The sequence below is a fragment of the Ornithorhynchus anatinus genome, unplaced genomic scaffold (assembly GCF_004115215.2).
Source record: "Ornithorhynchus anatinus isolate Pmale09 unplaced genomic scaffold, mOrnAna1.pri.v4 scaffold_344_arrow_ctg1, whole genome shotgun sequence".
Taxonomy (NCBI): domain Eukaryota; kingdom Metazoa; phylum Chordata; class Mammalia; order Monotremata; family Ornithorhynchidae; genus Ornithorhynchus; species Ornithorhynchus anatinus.
In genome coordinates this window covers 521,957-545,215 of record NW_024396779.1, presented here as the reverse complement: position 1 = coordinate 545,215, position 23,259 = coordinate 521,957, and the positions used below count along the sequence as shown (strand labels likewise).

The following is a 23,259-nucleotide window of genomic DNA, read 5'->3' as shown; positions in this document are numbered from 1 at the left end:
TTGTCATAGGAGGGATGTCATCAGCAGTGTCCATGACCGGTTCCTGGCTGCTGGGTCTCTATAAGGTTGGGATTGGGATTTTACAACTAATTCCATTATCAGAAATAACACCTTTTTCCAAGGCTCCTTGTCATTTTCGGGCCATAGGAAGGAGATTCTGGGTTTCAGGAATTTTGATCAGACCCTGAACCCTCAGAAATATCCACAGGACACATTTCTATAGTCTTTCTGGTGGTGGGCCTTTAATTGTCCAGATCCTGAGAGACTTGATTCCCTGAGAATGTGTGATTTAAACAATTTGTTGGAGAGCAGGCCCTTGGACCTTTGGGACATGAACTTGTCTGCCCAGAGTTACTGTGTGTATAGCGCTGTGTATGCCATAGCTCATGCCCTCCACCACGAGATCTGGGTAGCAAAGGACATGGAGAATTTGGGAGGTGAACCAATTTGGATTCCTCATCCATGGAAGGTAATTCTCCCCTTCCTCCCTCTCTGAAGCCCAGCTTAAGGAAGCTCTTGTCCAGTCGTGGCCCCTGGCAACTGGAGTCCAGTTATTCGAGTTCCTGGGTATCGTCTGCATGGGTTGGGCTGAGCATGGCCATCTCAGTGTCAGAGGATACTTCACTTTTTTGCCTTAAATAACATTTAATTCAATTAAATTATATAGCTGCAGAATGATGTAGTGGATAGAGCACGGGTCTGGGAGTCATGGCTTCTAATCCTGGCTCCCACACTTGTCTGCTGTGTTATCTTGGGAAAGTAACTTCACTTCTCTGTGCCTCATCTGTAAAATGAGGATTGAGACTGTGAGCTCCACATGGGACAGGGACTGTGCTCACACTCTTTTATCCCAGTTTTACAGATGAGGTTACTGAGGCCCAGAGAAGTGAAGTGACTTGCCAGAGGTCACACAGCAGAAGAGTGGCAGAGCTAGGACCAGATTCCAAGTCCTTTTGACTCCCAGGCCCGTGCTTTATCCACTAGGCAGCCAGGCTGCTGGATTCCAATTGATTGATTCCAAGTGCTTAGCATAATGTTCTGCACACAGTAAGTGCTCAGTAACTACTATTAATTGATTCCAAGCACTTAGTACAGTGCTTTGAATAGTTATTGCTCAATAAATACCATTGATTGATTCCTAGTACTTACTATGGAGCTCTGCACACAGTAAGCATTCAGTAACTACCATTGATTATTCTAACACTTATCACACTGCTCTGCACACAGTAAGTGCTCAATTAGTGGCACTGCATAACTGGAGCTCTGTTTGGTGAGATCAGAAGGGAATGTATGGGGCACAAGCTGATTATTGGGACTCTGAACACAACAAAGGGAGAACTGGGATCTTTTCCCAGTAGAGTAGGTGGGAAACCATCTCTGTCTCCCCACTGCCTCTGTCTCTTTTTTCCACATCCCAGATCCTGGGAAGATTGGCCACCCACGCTCTCCAGCCCACCCTCCGCACATTCCCCAGATCGACCCAGCCGAACAGCCTGCAGTTGAGACAATCTGTCTCAGTGCCAATTCCTAAAACCTCCAGCCATTTGGCTTTCAGTTGACCTGAGATTGTGGTGGAGAAGGGGCTGGGATCATTTTTCTGGAAAATCATTCAGTCCATGTCCTCCCATCCCTCAAAAACCTCCAGTGGTTACCCATCCTCCTTTGCATCAGACAGAAACTCTTTGCCATAAGCTCTGAAGAACTCGATCACCTTGGCCCCTCCTCCCTTACCTCACTGCTCTCCTAATGTAACCCAGTCCACACACTGTGCTCCTATAATGCCTACCAACTCACTGTACCTCGTTCTCATATATCTAGCCACTGACTTCTTGCCCACGACTTCCCTCTGGCCTGGATCTTCCGCCTCCTTCATCAGTTAATGGTATTTATTTAGTGCTTTCTACATACAGAACACTGTTCTAAGCGCTTGGGAGAGTACACTATAACAGAGTTGATAGACATGTTCCCCGTCCACAGGAGCTTATGATTTCAAGGGGGAGAATATCTACCAGGCCTTACATCTCCCCAACTTCAAGCCTTATTCAAATCACATCTCCTCCAAGAGGTTTTCCCTGACTAAGCCTTCTTTTTCCCTACTCCCTCGCCCTTCTGCATCATCTATCCTATGCCCTTGGATCTGTACCTTAAAACCTTGATATTCACCCCGCAACACTAATGTCTATATCCACAATTTACTTATATCAATGTCTGTCCCCTCCCCTAGACGTTGAGTTCATTGTAGGCTGGGAATATGTCTACCAACTTTACTGTACTGAACTCTCCTAAGTGCTTAGTACAGTGCTCTGCACACAATAAGCACTCAGTAAATACCATTAAAGGATAAATAATTTTTGTACTGTCCCAAGTACTTAGTACAGTGCTCTGCACACGGTAAGCGCTCATCAAATACCACTGACTGAACCCTCACCATACAGTGCTTTCCCAAGTAAAGGAGGAGTGTGTGTTTGTGGGTGTAGGTGTGGGGGGGCAAGGGGTAGACATGGGGTTACTGGTCATGCTGGAATTTCCTCAGTCCCACATCCCACAGAACTTATATACATATCTGTAATTTATTTATATATATTAGTGTCTGACTCCCCCTCTAGACTGTAAACTCACTGTGGGCAGGGAATGTGTCTGTTAGATTGCTACATTGTACTCTCCCAAGTGCTCAGTCCAGTGTTCTAGCACAAAGTAAGCGGTCAATAAATATAATTGAATGAATAAATGGAGTCAGAATGCCAGCTCCGCCACTTTTCTGCTGTGTGACCGTGGGCTTCGCTTTTCCAGGCCTCAGTTCCCTCATCTGTAAAATGGGGATTAAAGCTATGAGCCTCATGTGAGATAGGTACTGTGATCAACCTGATTAGCTTGTATCTACCCCGGCACTGTACCCCACTACAGTGTCTGGTACATAGTAAGCACTTAATAAATGCCATAAAAAGAACACTTTCCCATCACTGTAGATGACACCACCATCTTTCCTGTCTCACAAGCCTGTAACCATGGTGTTATCCTTGACTCCTCTCTCATTCGACTCACATATTCAGTCCATCACCAAATCCCATCAGTCCCACCTTCACGACATCGCTAAAATGCACCCTTTCCTCTCCATCCAAACTGCTTCCCAGTTAGTACAATCACTCATCCTATCCCACCGGGATTACTACATCAGCCTCATTGATGACCTTTCAGCCTCCTGTCTCTCCCCACTCCAGTCCATATATCACTCGGCTGCCCAGATAATTTTTCTACAAAAACGTTTAGTCCATGTTTCCTCCAGTGGTTGTCCATCCAAGAACCTCTACAAGAACCTCCAGTGGTTGCCAATCCACCTTCACGTCAAAGAGAAAGTCCTCACCATTGACTTTAAAGCATTCAATCCACGTCCCCCCTCCACCCTTACCTCACTGCTTTCCTACTACATCCCAGCCCACTTATTCCACTTCCCTAATGCCAACTTACTCACTGTACCTCGATCTCGTCTATCTCACTTCCAAATTCTCGCCCACATCCTACCTTTGACCTGGAGCACCCTCTCACTTCATATCTGACAGATGATCACTTTCCCCACCTTCAAAGCCTTATTAAAATTACAGCTCTTCCAAGAGGCCTTCCCTAACTAAGCCCTCATTTCCTCTTCTCCTACTCCCTTCTGCATCAGCCTGGCACTTGGATTTGCACCCTTTATTCACCCCTCCCTTATCCCCACAGCACTTACATACATTTCCATAATTAATTTTAATGTTTGCCTGCCCATCTAGACTGTAAGATGGCTGTGGACAGGGAACATATATACCAGCTCTGTTATATTGTACTTTCCCAAGCACATAGTACAGTGCTCTGTCCACATTAAGCACTCAATAAATATATTTGATTGAGTTTTTATAGATGAGGAAACTATATCATTTTTTTTATAGATGAGGAAACTGAGGCATAGAGAAGCTAAATAGGTTACCTAAGATTACACAGCAGGCAAAGTGTTGGAGGCAGGAATGTCAACCCAGGAATCCTGACTCCCAGCTGTGTTATGCCATAGTTCATGCCCTCTACCAAGAGATCTGGGCTGCAAAGGACAAAGGGATGTCGGGAGATGGACCAAGTCGGGTCCCTTGTCCGTTGCAGGTAATTCTCCCCTCCCTCTATTCTCAAGGTCACACTTCTTCGGTGACCAGTCACTGGTGTCCCCTTCTCCTTCTAGCTTCATTCATCAATGAAGAACACTGGGGTCCACACCGGTGCAGGTGAACAGGTCCATTTGGATGATCACAGCTGGGTGACCAGGAGGTTTGACACCCTGAACTATCAGATTTTACAAAGCAACAAAGTGGGAGCGTTCATGCCCCTGGCCCCAGCTGGCTAGGATTTTACCATCAGCAAGGAGAGGATAACGTGGGATGGGCTATTTTCTCAGGTGATGAAGAAGGAGGAGCAACAGAAAGAGGAGGAGGAGGGTAAGATGACCTGCATTGTGTGACAAATGGTCTTTGGATTTGTCTTCTCTGTTACCATTTAAGTGGTGCAGGCTGAGACCAACACTGTGGTCCTGGCCTTCAGGGCCACTGGGCCAGGGAGCAGAATGGGGACATGGGTGGGGCTCAGGGCTCAGGACACCTTCCCCCATTATCTGCATCTGCTACCTTGCCCTACTTGGCATATGCACGGTCTGGCTGGGGACCGCCCCGCCATTCCCCACCATGGAGATGGTGTCAGAGGGCAATGTCATTATTCAGTGCAACGAGGGCTCTGCCACTGCCTTCTACTGCATCCTGGGCCACATGGGGCTCCTGGCCCCACTCAGCCTCTCTGGGGCCTTTCTGGCCCAGAAGCCGCTAGATTGTGAGCCCGTTGTTAAGTAGGGATTGTCTCTATTTGTTGCTGAATTATACTTTCCAAGCGCTTAGTACAGTGCTCTGCACACAGTAAGCACTCAATAAATATGATTGAAGGAAAGAATGCTGAACAGAACACTATACTAAGCATTTGGTAGAGTACAGTAAAAAAGAGTAGTTAGACATGTTCCCTGCCCTCTAAGCGCCAGACAACTTCAACACGCTAAGTTCATCACGTTCAGTATGCTGGTGTTCTGCAGCATCTGGGTGTCCTTCCTGCCCACCTATCTGAGCACTAAGGGCAAGGCCGTGTTGGCCGTGGAGGTCTTCTCCATCCTGGCCTCCGGCTCTGGGCTCCTCGGCTGCATCTTTGGGCCCAAGGTCTAGGTGATCCTGCAGAGGCCGGACAGGAACACCAGAGGAAGGCTCCTGGGCCGACAGGGGAATCCTTAAACCAGACACAATGAGGCGAGACCCCCGGGGTTGGACTCCTGGAGGTGGGCACTCAAAAGCGAGGGTTCGATTGCAGCCCCTCCCCACCGACACGCAATTCCATGGGAGCCCCCTAAAGGGCACCATTTCAACTGAGGTGATTTCCTGCCTTGCCTCCCCAATCCTCCACGTTCCTTTCTTTCCCTCAGCCTCCGACCTCCCATCCCTGATCCGTCACAAGGGCTGAGCTCATTTGAGCAGAGTGCCAATCTCCAGCTCCAGGAGGAGGCCGAGGGCAGCGCCTCCTGCAGGCGGAAGGAGAAAGAAGCAGATCCCTGCAGGTCCAGTTTGGGTCTCTGGGAGAGCCCTAGTCGAGTGGGATGAGGATTATCAATCCTGAGTCAGTCCCCACTCTGGGCCTCTGATCTTGTCCCTTCCAGCTTGGCCCTCTTCCCATCTCCCTCATCCAATCAATCAATCATTCAATCCTATTTATTAAGCACTAACAGTGTGCAGAACACTGTACTAAGCTCCCTGGAGAATATGATGTAACTATCTAATGGACACATTCCCTGCCCACAGTGAGTTTATAATCTAGAGGGAGAGACAGATATTAATTTAAATAAATGAATTGTGGCTACATTAGTGAGTACTGTATGTCCCTCTACTTTGCATAACCCCCACCAGCTACTATATCTTACAGCCCACTTCCCTGCTTGTTTCCTGGGTTCCCCACACCTGTCAGGCCCTGCCTTGATCAATCAAGCATAATGATTGAGCAATTACCATGTGCAGAGCACTGTATTATTCATTTATTCATTCATTTGTATTTACTGAGTGCTTACTGTGTGCAGAGAACTGTACTAAATGCTTGGAAAGTACAATTCAACAATAAGGAGAGACAAGCGCTGTGGGGCTGGGAAGGTGGCAAATCAGGGGGCAAATCAGGGTGACACAGAAAGGAGTTAGGAGGAAGGAAGAGAGAAGGAAAAGAGGGCTTAGGCAGGGAAGGCCTCTCAGAAGAGATGTGTTGTCAGTAATGCTTTAAACGGGGGCAGGGGGAGAGTAATCATCTGTCATATATGAGGAGGGAAGGTGTTCCAGGCCTGAGGCAGGATGTGGGCAAGAGGTTGGCTGCAAGATAGGCGAGATTGAGGCACAGTGAAGTTAGCATTAGAGGAGCTAAGTGTGAGGGCTGGGCTGTAATAGGAGAGAGGAGAGATGAGGTAGGAGGGGGCAAGGTGATTGAGTGCTTTAAAGGTATTAACATCACAAGTCATGTCTACCTATCTGTATACATATTTAGATGGATAATATCTATCTATAATATATACATATATATTTCGCTGTCACTATATGTCACCAGTAGACATCACTATATGAAGGGCAATGATATATATGCATATATACATGAAGAGATGTATATATAATTAGTGACATATATATATGTCATTGTCCTTCAGAGTCCAATAAGACACCACTGACAGCAGACTTATTTCATGATATTTGTGAAGTGTTTACTATATGCCAGACAATGTACTAAGCGCTGGGATCGGTACTAGGCTCATCAGATTGGACACTGTCCATGTTCCACATGGGGCTCACAGTCTTGACAGATGAGGTAACTGAGGCACAGAGAAGTGAAGCAATTTGCCCAAAATCACACAGCAGACAGGTGGTAGAGCTGGGATTAGAACCCAGGTCCTCTGACTCTCAGGTTCGTGCTCTATCCATTAGGCCACAATGCTTCTCTATGGAATCATGGGACCAATGAGATTTGTTGCCAAGGGAAAGAATTTCAGAGCATTCCTCTGGACCTGAACTTGCCAGAGATACCTCTTCTCCCTCCACACCCCACCCCCAAAACCCCAACCAATGCCCTGCTCCTAACTTTGCTGACCCAGAAATCCCAGAAGGGATGAGACAGGGAATGAAAAACGTTTTAGCCAGGTGGATGCAGGTGCATATCCTGAGGGCAACGAATCTTCTAGGAATGGGAGTTAGCTCTGCTCAGAGGAATGATCGTGGGCTGAGGGAAGGAGGGAGAGGAGTGGTCAGAAATCAGGAGCACCCACATGGCCAGTACCAGGGGGGACCCCCTTTGCAAAAGCCAGGGATTCTTGCATCAGGACTTGGCTGACTTTTAATTATGGCCCCCAGTGGCTGACCCCAGACCAGACCTCTCTCCTCCACCAATCAGGAGGAGCAGCGAAAGGTCCAGAATTAATGTTGTTGTCGAGGTAAACTAGAAATTGTAGCTCCGAACAATTGTTCAACAATAATGAACAAACATCATTACCGGTCCTAATTCTCAGTTGAACCCTTGCCAAGCTGTGACAGCAAGAAGCAGCGGGGCTTAGCGGAAAGAGCCAGGGTCTAGGAGTCAGAGGACCTGGGTTCTAATCCCTGATTTGCCACTTGTCTATGGTGTGACCTTGGGTGAGTTGCTTTACTTCTCTGTGCCTCCGTTACCTCATCTGTAAAATGGGGATGCTGTGCCTTAATATGCTAATCCAAGCACTTTTCCTTACCTACCTTGATTAGTGTATCAGCTTCCTTGATTCCTCTCTCCCATTCAACCCACATATTCAATCCATCACTAAATCCTGTTGGCTCCACCTTCGTGATGGCTAAACTCTACCCTTTCCTATCCATCTAATTTGCTAACATGCTAATCTTATCTAATCGTTTATCCTAGTCTGTCTTGTTTACTGCACTGCAGCATAGCATAGTGGATAGATCACGAGCCTGGGAGTCAGAAGGTCCTGGGTTCCAATCCTGACTCCACCACTTGTCTGCTGTATGGCCTTGGGTAAGTCAATTAACTTCTCTCTACCTTAGTTACCTCATCTGTAAAATGGGGATTAAGACTGCGAGCCCTATGTGGGACAGGGACTGTGTCCAACCTAATCTGGTTGTATCTACCCCAGAGTTTAGCACAGTGACTGGCACTTAGTAAAAACTTAACAAATACACAATTATTATTATTATCATTACTGCATCAGCCTCCTTGCTGACCTCCCTGCCTCCTGTCTCTTCCCACTCCAGCCTATACTTCACTCTGCTGCCTGGAACATTTTTTTCCTATGTAAATGCTCTGGCCATGTTTCCCCATTCCTCAAGAACCTCCAGTAGTTGCCCATCCACCTCTGCATCAAACAGAAACTCCTTACCATCTCCATCCAGTTTCCAGCCCCATGAGCATTCAGCGGGATGGGTCATTCACCTATCCCACGGTTCCTCACTTGGTGCAGGCAAAGCGGACATCCCAAGCTCTGGGCAGAGGTGACCCGCAGCCGGCTACTGCGAGTTTCGATCCGCTGCACAGAAGGTCAGAGGCCACAGGCATTTATCACCTGTGCTCCTAGGCCATTCCAGCTTCGGGCCTCAGTTTATTCAATCTCCGCCCTCCCCGCTCTTCCATACCTAATTTGATTGGCATGGGGTTGAGGGACACTGTGCCAAGGTGGACCTGGGCACCGGCTACCCCAAGGTCAAAATGCCACTGATGACGTAACCTCTCTGGCCAGAAGGGGCGGGGCGGGAAGATAGGTGCCCCTCATCTCCGTGCCGACCCAATAAAGTATGGAAGGGAAGGGAACAGAAGGGGCGGAGATTGAACAGGATGGAAGTTGGGACCACCCACATCACAGGTAATAAATACCTGTCACCTCTGGTGCTCTGGTCTCTTGGAGGATCACAGCGGTAGCAACAGCCACCCACGTGTCTTTCCCTGCACAGAGCGCCAGATGTCCATTCTGCCACCAACGCACAGAGACATGGGTCACAGGACAGGTGAGTGTAACGCATAAGTGGGTTCGGTGCATAAGTGGGTAACATATAAGTGGGTGTAACGCATATGTGAGTTTAGTGCATAAGTGGGTAATGTATAGGTGAGAATAACGCATATGTGAGTTTAGTGCATAAGTGGGTAGCGTATAAGTGAGTGTAACGCACAAGTGAGTTTGACGCATACGTGAGTGTAACACATAATTAAGTCTCATGCAAAAGTGGGTTCAGCACATAAGTAGAATGAAAGTCTAAGTGGATTCCTCCCGAGTGGGTGCGCACGTGATGAGAGCAACGTGCAAGTAGCGCATACGTGAACTTAACACATAAGTGGGTTTTAACATACAAGTGGGTCTAATGTATAAGTGGGTTTTAACGTGTAAGTGGGTTTAATGCCTAAGTGGGTTCCTCCTGAGTGGGTGTCCACATGGTGGGAATTAGCCACCTCCCCACGTTGTGAGTAAACCATAAGCAAGCTCTGCCTGGGTGGGCCCTGGTGTCCCCCCACACGCGAGTAACATACCAGTGTATTCCTCCCATTAGGGAAGCTCTAACACCATATTCCTCCCAAAGGGGAAGCCTTAACACCATATTTCTCCCGAAAGGGAAGGCCGATTGTCACGTCTAAATAATTAACTAATTCAATTCGCCCCGCGGAATAAATTCTATACAAAACTCAGGTTTTCTATCCCCAGCCTCTCTCTCTCTCACCGCGCCAATTCCAAAAGAACCTGTCCCCGGCGATGGGTGACAGACATCTTCTGTAGAGAAGCAGCATGGCTCAGTGGAAAGAGCACGGGCTTTGGAGTCAGAGGTCATGAGTTCGAATCCCAGCTCTGCCACTTGTCAGCTGTGTGACTGTGGGCAAGTCACTTCACTTCTCTGGGCCTCAGTTACCCCATCTGTAAAATGGGGATGAAGACTGTGAGCCCCATGAGGGACAGCCTGATCACCTTGTATCCCCCCAGCGCTTAGAACAGTGCTGTGCACATAGTAAGCGCTTAACAAATACCAACATTATTATTATTGTATTCCCGTCCTGGGCTGTCAATCTAGCGGTTTTGGTCATGGGGGCTGTATTCCACCCACACTTCTGAGTTCTGCCTAACTGGCTTGGGTGGTCATGAGATAGCATTTGAGCTCCCAATCTGAGGAAAAAGAGGAAAAAGAAGAAGAGCCAATGTTTTATCCCCATTTTACAGATGAGGAAACTGAGGCCAAGAGGAGTGAAGTGGTATGCCCAAACACCAGAGCTAATCAATCAACCAGAAGATCTCCTCCTGCCTTCAAGACATCTGTACTTGGATGTCCTCCCATCACCTCAAACTTAACATGCCCCAAACTGAGCTCCTTATCTTTCCACCAAAACCCTGTCCTCCCCGTGACTTTCCCATCACTGTAGGTAGCACCACCACCCTTCCTGTCTCACAAGCCCGAAACCTTGGGGTTATCCTTGACTCCTCTCATGCAACCCACATACTTAATCCATCACCAAATACTCTCGGTCCTACCTTCACAACATCGCTAAAATCCTCTCCTTCCTTTCCATCCAAACTGCTACTATGTTAATGCAATCACCCTATCCCACCTGGATTACTGCATCAGCCTCCTTGCTGACATCCCAGCCTCCTGCCTCTCCCCATCCAGTCCACACTTTACTCTGGTGCCCAGATCATTTTTCTATAAAATCAACCAGGACAGATCACATCTCCTCCAAAATCTCCATTGGTTGCCCAAATACCTGCATATCAAATAAAAACTCCTCACCATTGGCTTTAAAGCACTCCACCACCTTGCCCCCTCCTACTTCACCTCGCTTTTCTCCTTCTACAACCCAGCCAACGTACACTTTGGCTCCTCTTGTGCAAACCTCACTGTGCCTCGATTTCACCTGTCTCGCTGAGCATCCCTAGCCCATATCCTGCCTCTGGCCAGGAACACCCTCCCTCCTCAAATCTGACAAAATTACTCTACCTACTTCAAAGCCTTATTAAAGGCACATCTTCAAGAGGCTTTCCCAGACCAAGCCCCACCTTTCCTAATCTCTTAGTCCCTTCTGCCTTGCTCTGACTTGTTCTCTCTGTTTTTGCCCCCTCCCAGCCCCACAGCACTTATGTACATATCTGTAATTTCATTTATTTGTAGTCATGTCTGTCTCCCCCGTCTAGATGGTAAGCTCATTTTGGGCAGGGAAAGTGTCCATTTATTGTGATATTGTACTCTCCCAAGTTCTTAGTACAGTGCTCTGCACTCAGTAAACACTCAAATACAATTGGATGAACGAATGATAGAAGAATCAATGGCATTACTACACTAAGTGCTCAGGAGAGTACAATACAACAGAGTTGGGAGACACGTTTCCAACACTTCTTTGTCAAGTTATCAGGAGTACCCAGGTGCAGCAAACAAGGCTGTTATTTCTCAGCGATTGTGATCAAACCCTCTCTGGGAATGACGCGGGGGCAAGAAAGAGAGGAGGAAGAGTCTTAGGTCACTTACACCACCGAAAACAAAGATCATCAGGTGGGACCAGTAGCTCTTGCATCAGGCAAAAGCAGCCCTACAAATATCCCCACTTGTCTGCTCCCTCTGCTGTCCTGGAGTGAGGACTGTCTCCATCCAGGCACTGCACCAGTGTGTGGAATGAATCCTCAGGGGAGTCTGAAACCCTGAACAGCTCTCTCATCTCAACCTGTCAACTTCTGGACTGTCATCTCCAGTGAGTAGTTTTCTTTTTTTTTGGGGGGGGGGGCTGTGGCCATGAGGCTAGGTCTTCTGTGGACCACCCTATTCTCCCAGCTCCGTGGCACTCAGTGCAGAATGGTCAACCATCCCTGCACCTTGGAGAGAAATCATTCTAGCTGTTACTACCAGGATGGAGATGTGGTGATCGGAGGACTCCTCTTTCTCAATTTGATTCAGAGTCATTTAGGTTTCCTCAATAACTTCATGGAACAGCCGCTTTTCTTTCCTGAGCCCACAGAGTAAGTGTTTGTGTTTCCTGGGATGTAGCATCATTGGATGGGGGAGAAAGGAACTAGTGCTAGCTATTCATTTATTTATATTAATGTCTGTTTCCCCGACTAGACTGTGATAATCGTTGTGGGCAGGGAATGTGTCTGCTTATTGTTATATCATACTCTCCTAAGTGCTCAGTTCAGTGCTTTGTACATAATAAGCGCTCAATAAATGCGGTCGAATGAATGAATACTAGGCCGTGGTATTGATGTCTATGGGCAAAGATGAAGGGGGAGATCACAAATGCAGCTGTTCAGGAAGCTCAAATTAATCAATCAATGGTATTTATTGAGCGCTACTGTGAGCAGAGCACTGTACTAAGCACTTGAAAAAAACACAACAGTGTTGGTAAACATTTTCCCTTGCACAAGGAGCTACTGTATACAGAGCAATGCATGAAATTCTTGGGAGAGTACAATATAACACAGTTGGAAGACATGATCCCTGCCCAAAGCACTTAGTATTAAGCCCTCAAGTACTCAAGTAAGTACTCAATAAATACCACTGAATGATTACCATGTACTAAGTACTGTACTAAGTGCTTCTGTAAGTACAATATCACAGAGGTGGGCGCTCCCCCACTCCGGCCGAGGTGGCCATTTTGGGAAGCCTCCACTCTGCCTGAGGCGGCCATTTTTCTGAAGGCCTCACTCCCTCTTCCCGCTTGAGGTGATTCATCTCCCCCGCCCCCGCCCCGGGCGACGACGTCATTGTTCTCACCATGTTACCTTACCTTAGCCGCCGCCTACGGCCGCCACCCACCCCGGACAACCTCGGGGCCCCCCCGCCGCCACAGGGACATTTGGTCATGAGCTCTGGGACTCCCTCGGCCGCTGGCCGCTTGACTTTGAGTCTGATCGGATAGGGTCGGCTCGTCCCCCAACCCTGGTCATCGCCTACTTATTAACACTATTGTAGTGTGTCTTACTGTACCATGTTGCTATATTAGCGATTTCGCTTGTTATTGTTTATTGTCGTCAGACTTTGAGTTTGATCAGGTCGCCCCTTAATTGAGCCTACCCCCGACCCTGGTCATCGCCCTTTTATTAACACGACTATATTGTATCATACTCTATCATGTTGCTATATTAGCACTACTGTATTGTATCATACTGTATCATGTTGCTATATTACCGATTTCGTTTATTACTGTTTATTGTTGTCAGTGCTGCCACCCACCGCTCTGGACTCGCCATGTCCCTCCTCCCCCCCTCCCCCCTCCCGCCCCTTCCTATCCTCCCCTTCCCCTTCCCCTCTCTCGCTCAGCTCTTTCCCGCTCTCTCCTCTGTCTCCTCCCCCCCTCCCCTCCCCCACCCTAGAACCCCACTTTACCAGCGCTAACCCTCTTCCCCCTCCCCCTACTCTTCCCCCCACCAAACCCCCTCCTCAACCCCTCCCCCCTTCTCTCTTCCCCACCCATGCCCCATCCCAGTCCTCTTGTCCCACCGCTACCCCTCAACCCCCTCTCCCCGTCCAGGGCCCCGCCACCTCCTTCCCATCCAAACCCTCCCCTCTCCCCGCCCTTCCCCCCCCCCTTGCACCCACAGCTACTTTCAAGTGTGGCCTCTGGAACCCCCGCTCTAATACAGGAAAGCTACCTTTCGTCCATGACCTGTTCCTCTCCCGCTCTCTCCTCCTCCTCGCCCTTTCGGAAACGTGGCTCTCTCCCAAAGACACGGTCTCCGCCGCCGCTCTCTCCAGCGGAGGCCTCTCCTTCTCCCACTCCCCCAGACTCACCGGTAAGGGAGGAGGCGTCGGCTTCCCCCTCTCGCCCCGTTGCCGCTTCCGCACTATCCCTCCTCCCCCCTCCCTCTCCTTCCCCTCCTTCGAAGCCCATATCATTCGCCTCTACCACCCCCTCCAGTTACTTGTCGCTGTCATCTACCGCCCTCCCGGTCCCACCTCTGACTTCTTCGACCACCTTGACCCCTTTCTCACCTTCCTTCTCTCCTTCTCTCTGCCCACTCTGATCCTCGGAGACTTCAACATCCATATGGATGTACCCGACGACTCCTCTGCCGCCCGCCTGCTATCCCTCCTCGACTCTGCCGACCTCCTCCTCCACCATACCGCGCCCACTCACCCACTCGGTCACACCCTCGATCTCGTCATCTCCTACCGCTGCACTATCTCCTCCCTCACCAACTCTGAAATCCCTCTTTCTGACCATAACCTTCTCACCTGCCTCATCTCTCACACTCCCTCCCCCTGCAAATCTTCGCTACTGCCCCACAGAGACCTCCGCTCTCTCGATCCCATCCGTCTTTCCAATAGCATCTCTCCTCACCTTGCCGCCCTGTCCTCTCTTCCCACTCTCGACGATCAGGTCTCCGCTCTCAACTCCACCCTCTCTACTCATCTCGACTCTCTCGCCCCCCTTTCCCTCCGCTGCTCTCGCTCCACTAACCCACAGCCCTGGATCACCTCCTCTGTCCGCCTCCTACGCTCCTATGCTCGAGCTGCTGAGCGCTGCTGGCGAAAGTCCAAGCACCAAGCCGACCTCACACACTTCAAATTTATCATTTCCTGCCTTAACTCTGCCCTCTCCTCCACCAGGCAAAGCTTCTTCTCCTCCCTCATCGACACCCATGCCCGTCACCCCCGCCGACTGTTCCGGACCTTTAACTCTCTGCTTAGGCCCCCTGTTCCTCCCCCTCCCCCATCTCTCACCCCCAATGATCTGGCCACCTATTTCCTCACGAAAATCAACACGATCAGGTCTGAGCTCCCCAAGGTCACCCCTCCGCCTCTCCCCTCCCCCCCACCGACCGTCTCCCCTACTTTCCCATCCTTCCCTGCAGTATCCTCAGAGGAGATCTCCTCCCTCCTCGCAAGCGCCAACCCCTCCACCTGGGCCTCGGACCCCATTCCCTCTCACCTTATTAAAACCATCGCCCCTGCCCTCCTACCTTCCTTAACTTCTATTTTTAACCACTCAATCTCCAATGGCTCCTTCCCCGCTGCCTTCAAACACGCCCACGTCTCCCCCATCTTAAAAAAACCCGCTCTTGACCCCACTTCCCCCTCCAGTTATCGCCCTATCTCCCTACTACCCTTCCTTTCCAAAATCCTAGAACGAGTCGTCTACAATCGATGCTTAGAATTCCTTAACTCCCATTCTCTCCTGGACCCCCTCCAATCTGGCTTCCGTCCCCTCCACTCTACTGAGACTGCTCTCTCTAAGGTCACCCATGACCTCCTTCTTGCCAAATCCAATGGCTCCTACTCCATTCTAATCCTCCTTGACCTCTCTGCTGCCTTTGACACTGTCGACCATCCCCTCCTCCTCCATACCTTATCTCACCTTGGCTTCACGGACTCTGTCCTCTCCTGGTTCTCCTCTTACCTCTCTGGCCGGTCATTCTCGGTCTCCTTCACTGGAGCCTCCTCCCCCTCCCATCCTTTAACTGTTGGAGTTCCTCAAGGGTCAGTTCTTGGCCCTCTTCTGTTCTCCATTTACACTCACTCCCTCAGTGAACTCATTCGCTCTCACAGCTTTGACTACCAACTCTACGCAGATGACACGCAGATCTACATCTCCACCCCTGTCCTCTCCCCCTCTCTTCAGGCTCGCATCTCCTCCTGCCTCCAGGACGTGTCCACCTGGATGTCGGCCCGCCACCTAAAACTCAACATGAGCGAGACTGAGCTCCTCATCTTCCCTCCCAAACCCGGTCCTCTCCCAGACTTCTCTATCACCGTGGATGGCATGACCATCCTTCCCGTCTCTCAGGCCCGCAATCTCGGTGTCATCCTTGACTCGTCTCTCTCGTTCACCCCACACATCCTATCCGTTACCGAGACCTGCCGGTTTCACCTATACAATATCGCCAAGATCCACCCTTTCCCCTCCACCCAAACGGCTACCTTACTGCTACAGGCTCTCGTTATATCCCGGCTAGACTACTGTGTCAGCCTGCTCTCTGACCTCCCTTCCTCCTCTCTCGCCCTGCTCCAGTCTATTCTTCACTCCGCTGCCCGGCTCATCTTCCTGCAGAAACGATCTGGGCATGTCACTCCCCTTCTTAAACAACTCCAGTGGTTGCCTATCAACCTCTGCTCCAAACAAAAACTCCTCACTCTAGGCTTCAAGGCTCTACATCACCTTGCCCCTTCCTACCTCTCCTCCCTTCTCTCTTTCTACCACCCACCCCGCACGCTCCACCCCTCTGCCGCCCACCTCCTCACCGTCCCTCGGTCTAGCCTATCCCGCCGTTGATCCCTGGGCCACGTCCTCCCGCGGTCCTGGAACGCCCTCCCTCCTCACCTCCGCCAAACTGATTCTCTTCCCCTCTTCAAAACCCTACTTAAAACTCACCTCCTCCAAGAGGCCTTCCCAGACTGAGCTCCTCTTCTCCCTCTACTCCCTCTGCCACCCCCCCTTTACCTCTCCGCAGCTAAACCCTCTTTTTCCCCTTTTCCCTCTGCTCCTCCACCTCTCCTTTCCCCTCCCCACAGCACTGTACTCGTCTGCTCAACTGTATATATTTTCGTTACCCTATTTATTTTGTTAATGAACTGTACATCGCCTTGATTCTATTTAGTTGCCATTGTTTTTACGAGATGTTCTTCCCCTTGACTCTATTTATTACCATTGTTCTTGTCTGTCCATCTCCCCCGATTAGACTGCAAGCCCGTCAAACAGCAGGGACTGTCTCTATCTGTTGCCGACTTGTTCATCCCAAGCGCTTAGTACAGTGCTCTGCACATAGTAAGCGCTCAATAAATACTATTGAATGAATACATTCCCTGCCCACAAGGACAACTAGAGGACTCAAGGAGTCCAGAGAATTTCCTGTGGTCAGAAGATTTCTAAATGAAGAGTTCCCTCCTTTACTTTCTCTGCCCCTCTAAACTGCAACCTAGAGGACAGTACAGTGCTCTGCACACAGTAGATACTCAGTGAGTATCACTGACTGAGACTGATCCAAGGGTCAGTATCTACTGCTGTTGTGTATTCTGTAGATCTTCCTCCTGCTGCTTTCCCTGAATGCATTTCCTCCCAAGGTCACTCTTTTGTTTTCACATCCTCTTCCATCAGGTCTGTTGTATTGTCCTTTCTCAAGTCCTTAGGACAGTGCTCTGCCCCAATGAATGCTCAATCAATTCTGGATCCGTGCTAGATCAGTTCACGGTCTCATTGCAGCTTTCCCTACTGGAGATACAGGGAAAGTTTTGACTCACTTCCCACCTTCCACACAATGACTGGAGGCTTTCCCCTCTTTGCTCCTGTGCCACAGCTTCTCAACAATTCAATACCCTTTGGTTTTTCAATGCTATTTGTGAAGTGCTTACTATAAGCCAGGCTCTGTACTAAGCACTGGGGTAGATGCAGGTTGGACATAGTTCCGATCCCACATGGGGCTCACAGTCTTAATCCCCATTTCACAGCTGAGGGAACTGAGGTACAGAGAAATGAAGTGACTCATCCAGGGTCACGCAGCAGGCAAGTGGAGGTGATGGGATTAGAACCCAGGTCCTTCTGACTCCCGGGCCTGAGCTCTTTCCACTACACCCCAGTGTTTCTGTGCCACCTCCCGTCCTTCCCATTACAGATACTTCACCAAACACTACCAGCATCTCCTAGCCCTGGTGTTTGCTGTGGAAGAGATCAACAAGGACCCCAGTCTGTTACCCAATATTTCTCTGGGCTTCTACTTCTTCAACATCCACTGGAGATGATCACGGCTGAGATTTCCATGGCTCTGCTCTCAGGAAGAGCTGGAATGATCCCCAACTACAGCTGTGAACAGGATTGGGGGGGACAAATTGCTGGCTGTCATAGGAGGGATGTCGCCAGTTGTGTCCCTTGTTTAAGAAGGGGAGTGACATGCCCAGATCGTTTCTGCAGGAAGATGAGCCGGGCAGTGGAGTGAAGAATAGACTGGAGCAGGGCGAGAGAGGAGGGTGGAGAGGAAAGGGCGGATCTTGGCGATATTGTATAGGTGAAACCGGCAGGTCTTGGTAACGGATAGGATGTGTGGGGTGAACGAGAGAGACGAGTCAAGGATGACCCCGAGATTGCGGGCCCGAGAGACGGGAAGGATGGTCGTGCCATCCACGGTGATAGAGAAGTCTGGGAGAGGACCGGGTTTGGGAGGGAAGATGAGGAGCTCAGTCTTGCTCATGTTGAGTTTTAGGTGGCGGGCCGACATCCAGGTGGAGATGTCCTGGAGGCAGGAGGAGATGCGAGCCTGAAGGGAGGGGGAGAGGACAGGGGCGGAGATGTAGATCTGCGTGTCATCTGCGTAGAGTTGGTAGTCAAAGCTGTGAGAGCGGATGAGTTCACCGAGGGAGTGAGTGTAAATGGAGAACAGAAGAGGGCCGAGAACTGACCCTTGAGGAACTCCAACAGTTAAAGGATGGGAGGGGGAGGAGGCTCCAGCGAAGGAGACCGAGAATGACCGGCCAGAGAGGTAAGAGGAGAACCAGGAGAGGACAGAGTCCGTGAAGCCTAGGTGAGATAAGGTATGGAGGAGGAGGGGATGGTCGACAGTGTCAAAGGCAGCAGAGAGGTCAAGGAAGATTAGAATGGAGTAGGAGCCATTGGATTTGGCAAGAAGGAGGTCATGGGTGACCTTAGAGAGAGCAGTCTCGGTAGAGTGGAGGGGACGGAAGCCAGATCCAAGGTCCTCTGACTCCTAGGCACGTGCTCGTTCCACTAGGCCTTGCTGCTCCTCTTTCCAAGTACCTAATACAATGCATCCCACCAAGGATGCATTTCTTTTATTCCCCACACTGGATGGGAAATTCCAGATGAGATGTTGAGGGAGCCAAAGCCAATGAAATGGACTTGTGTCTTTGACCAGAAGAGGAAAGGCAGAACTGCTCTCGACTCTAAGTTCCTTGTGGACAGGGAGACTGTCTACCAACTCTGTTATACTGTACCCTCCCAAGTGCTCAACACAGGGCCCTAAACCTAGCAAGTGCTCAGTAAGTACGATGGATTGATTGATCGATTTGGGAACACAGAATGATGATGTCTGTCTGTCTGTCCTCTCCATAGTCCCCTCTTCCCCGGCTCTGTCTCCCATGTAGATCTGCTACGGCCCAGAGGACCCCACTCTCAGAGATAAGGCCCGGTTCCCATCTCTCTATCAGATCTCTGTGAGTTCCCCATATCTGCCCTCGGGGATGATCCGTCTCATGAAACATTTTCACTGGGTCTGGGTTGCCCTCCTGGTCACTAGTGATATTCGCGGTGAGATGTTCGCTACGGTCCTAACAGAGAAGATGGCCAAGAACGGCATCTGTGTGGCTTATATTGAAAAAATCCATGAATACTTCACCGAAAATATTTACAGGTTTGACTCTTACTTCAAACAAATTATTACATCGTCAGCAAATTTGATCGCTGCCTATGGAGATACATACTCTTTGCTGTCATTTGTTTTTAATCTGCATAACCTCCCTGCTCTTGGTAAGATTTGGGTCACCACATCTGATTGAGATTTTACAACAAATTCCTATATCAGAAATAACACCTATGTCCAAGGCTCCCTGTCATTTTCAGTCCATAGGAAGGAGATTCTGGGTTTCTGGGATTTTGAACGGACCCTGAACCCTCAGAAATATCTACAGGATGTGTTTCTGCCATCATTCTAGTGGTGGACCTTTGATTGTCCACTCGTAGAAGACCCGGAAAGACTTGATTCCTTGGGACTGTGTGATGAAAATGGTACGTTGGAGAGCAGGCCCTTGGGCTTCTGGGACATGAATCCATCTCCCCAGAGTTACAGCCTGTACAGCGCTGTGTATGCCATAGCTCGTGCCCTCCACCAAGAGATGTGGGCAGCGAAGGACATGGAGACACTGGGAGATGGACCAAGTCGGGTCCCTCGTCCATGGCAGGTAATTCTCCTCTCTTTATCCACTAGGTCTCGCTGCTTCTTCAGTGACTTCAGTCACTGGTGTCTCCCTCTCCCTCCAGCTCCACTCGTCCCTGAAGAATGCTTGAATCCACAATGGTGCATGTGAGCAGGTCCATTTGGATGACCTCAGCTGGGTGGCCAGTAGGTTTGACATCCTGAACTATCAAATTTTACAGAATGGCACCAAAGTCTACATAAAAGTGAGAGAACTCATGCCCTTGGCCCCAGCTGGACAGGATTTCACCATTAGTGAGGAGAGGATAATGTGGGACCAGCAATTTTCTCAGGTAAAGAAGAATGGGGGGCAGGAGGAGGAGGGAGAGGAGAAGGAGGAGGAGGGAGGGAAGAACTGTATTCTGTGACAAACGATCTCCAGATTCTTCTTTGTGGTCATTTCTGCCATGTTGGCAGAGACTGTCACCATGGTCCTGGCCTTCGGGACGACTGGGCCAGGGAGCAGAATGCAGCCGTGGTTGGATCTCAGGGCACCTTCCTCCTTTCATCGCCTTGGTCTGCTCCCTTGTCCAAGGGAGCATCTGCATGATCTGGCTGGGAACCCCCACCCTGTTTCCCAAGTGGATAGGGAATTCAAGGCCAGGGTTACCATTGTCCAGTGCAATGAGGTCTCTGCCACTGCTTTCTACTGCATCCTGGGCTACGTGGGACTTCTGGCCCTGGTCACCCTTAAGGTGGTTTTCTTGGCCAGGAACCTGCCGAACAGCTTCAACAAAGCCAATCTGTACTGGTGTCCACCATGCCCTTAGTACCACAGTCCTCCTGTCCATATCCATAATTCATTTAAATGTATGTCTCCTCTCTGGTCTGGAGGCTCTTAGTGGGCAGGGAACATGTCTACCTACTGTTTCATTGTACTCTACCAAGTGCTTAGTGCAGTGTTCTGTACACAGTAAACGCTCAATAAACACCTTTGATTAATTGATCGATTGAGGAGGTATTATTGGATGAGATCCCAGATTGTCATTTTGGACCAGAAGTCAGTCGGGCTGTACAAATGGATGAAATGAAATGATGAAACTCCTTCTCATTGACTTTAAAGCACTCAATCAACTCCCTCCCTCCTCCCTCACCTCAGTGATCTCCTACTTCAGCTCAGCCCAGACATTTCACTCCTCTAGCGTCAGCTAACTCACTGCGTCTCAATCTGGTCTATCTCACCGATGATACCTATCCCACATCCCCACGCTGGCCTGGAACTCCCTCTGCTCGATATATACCAGGCCACCACTCTCACCACCTTCAAAGTCTTATTAAGGTCACATCTCCCCCGAGAGGCCTTCCCTGATTAAGCCCTCTATTCCCCAGCACCCACTTCCTTCTGCATCATCTATGTACTTGAATCTGTGTCCTCTGGGCTTTTGATATTCTCCCCACAGCACTTATGTACATTGCTATACATCATATATTATGAATTATTTCTTAACATTAATGCCTGTCTCTCCCTTTAGACTGTAAGCCCATTTTGGGCCGGGAATTCATTCATTCATTCAATCATTTATTGAGTGCTTACTGTGTGCAGAGGAATGTACTAAGTGCTTGGAAGGTACAGTTCAGCAATAAAGAGAGAAAATCCCTGCCCACACTGGGTTTAGTCTAGAAGGGAACGTGTCTACCAACTCCATTGTACTGTACTCTCCTGCACGCTTAATACATAGCTCTGCACACAGTAAGTGCTCGATGAATACCACTGATTGATTGATTACTCTCCCAATTGCTTAATACAGTGCTCTGCATACAGTAAACTCCCAGTAAATACCATTGATGATGAAAACTGTTCTGAACTCTGATTGAACTCACTGTCTCCTGCCTCTCTGAAGGGAGTAAAATGTTGCCCTGGGATTTCTATATCATTTCTTGTCTTCCCCTATGGCCCTGATTCCCAGAGAGGAAAGCCTTGATACCCTGCCCAATTCTCTCTTCCCCTCTTCTCGCAGACCCCCCACTCCGTGTGTAGCAAGACCTGCCGGCCGGGATTCAGGAAAACAGCTTGGGAAGGAAAAGCCTCCTGCTGCTATGACTGCGTGCCCTGTGCCGAGGGAGAGATCAGCAGTCAGACTAGTAGGTGACTGCCGAGCATCACGCTTCTTTGCCCACAGTGAGCTTCCAATCTAGAGGTGGAGACAGGCATTGATCGATCAATCAATTGTATTTATTGGAGCACTTCCTGTGTAGAAGTGTAGAGCACTGTACTAAGTGTTTGTTAGAGTACCATACAGCAGAGTTGGTAGACATGTTCCAATCCCTTGAAAGCAGCTTCTCCATTTATCTGATTTTCCTGGTTGCTCTTCTTTGCATTCTTTTGCACCTGTATCATGAACTTCCCTCATCCAGGGACTGGAATTTCAAGACTTGACCCAAATGAGGTGTAAAATTCCATTTATTCCTTTCAGATACAGATCAGTGCATCAAGTGCCCCCAAGATGAATTTCCAAATCCTCAGAGAGATCAGTGTATCCCAAAAGCTGTGGTCTTCCTTTTTTTACGAGGAACGTTTGAGAATGGTTCTGGTGTCCTTAGCCATCTGTTTATCTCTCTTCATCTCTCTGGTTCTGGGGGTCTTTATCCATCATCGGAATACCCCCATAGTGAAGGCTAACAACAGCAGTGTCAGTTACACCCTCCTCACGGCCCTCCTGCTCTGCTTCCTGTCCTCCTTGACCTTCGTCAGCCATCCCAGCCCGTCCACCTGCATCCTGCAACAGACAGGCTTTGGAGTTGTCTTCACTGTGGCCATTTCTGCTGTGTTGGCCAAGACAGTCACTGTGGTCCTGGCCTTCAGGGGCACCGGGCCAGGGAGCAGAATGAGAACGTGGCAGGGGCCCAGGGCACCTTCCTCCATTGTCTGCATCTGCTCCCTCATCCAAGTGGGCATCTGCAATGTCTGGCTGGGGACCGCCCCTCCATTCCCTGATGTGGATGTGGCATCTTAAGCAGGGGTCATCATTGTCCAGTGCAATGAGGGTTCCACCACTGCCTTCTACTGCACCCTGGGCTACATGGGGCTCTTGGCCCTGGTCAGCCTCACAGTGGCTTTCCTGGCCTGGAAGCTGCCAGACAGCTTCAGTGAGGCCAAGTTCATCACATTCCGCATGCTGGTGTTCTGCAGTGTCTGGGTCTCCTTCCTCCCCACCTATCTGAGCACAAAGGGCAAGGCCATGGTGGCCATGGAGGTCTTCTCCATCCTGTTCTCTAGCGTCAGGCTTCTCGGCTGCATCTTTGGCCCCAAGATCTATGTGATCCTGCTGAGGCCGGACAGAAATACCAAAGGGCAGCTACTGGGGAGACAGGGGAATCATTAA

General features: G+C 49.6%; 1 pseudogene; it reads left to right on the top strand.

The window, feature by feature from the left end:
- Positions 1–4,697: 4,697 nt before the first annotated feature.
- LOC100084406 lies at positions 4,698–23,259 on the top strand (annotated as a pseudogene).